Genomic DNA, 586 nt, shown 5'->3' with positions numbered 1-586 from the left:
GCCAGGAGCGGCAGTGCCTGCGTGGGGTCTTTTTGGTTTAAACGTTGCGGGGGCCTTGTTGTACGTAGAACAGCGACTCTCAGCCGAGGTCCCACAGGACCCTGTGGTGCCTTGAGATCCTTTCAAGGGGATCCTTTCTATGTCAGCACTGCTAGCTTTGCAAGCATGATTCCCAAAGTAAACCCCAAAGATTTCAAACAGGAACCCTTTGGGATGGTCATTCTCAGTTCTTGGCAACAGGAAAGGACTGTCCTTTCTTACTTTCCTGGGGGCAAGAAAAGAGTGGAAACCAAGAGCTGGCATTTTCTGATGGGTACCTTGAGTCTTTCCAGGGGTGCCGGAGTCTATGCTGGGGTGGCTCAAGTCTTTCCAGGGGTGCCGGAGTCTACCCAGCAGTGCCTCAGGTCTTTCCAGGGCTGTCCCAAGTCTTTTCGGGGGTGCCTGGCATCTCCCTAGGGGTGCCTCAAGTCTTTCCAGGGGTGCCTGGAGTTTTCCCAGGGGTGGCGCAAGCCTTTCCAAGGTGCCTGGGGTCTCCCCAGGGGTCAGACTCGGCCAGGGCCGGATCTCGGGCGCAGCACGAAGCCGG

Source organism: Crocodylus porosus, unplaced genomic scaffold (assembly GCF_001723895.1).
Source record: "Crocodylus porosus isolate Cpor-Errol unplaced genomic scaffold, CroPor_comp1, whole genome shotgun sequence".
Classification (NCBI taxonomy): Eukaryota; Metazoa; Chordata; order Crocodylia; family Crocodylidae; genus Crocodylus; species Crocodylus porosus.
Note: the sequence above shows the minus strand (reverse complement) of the source record.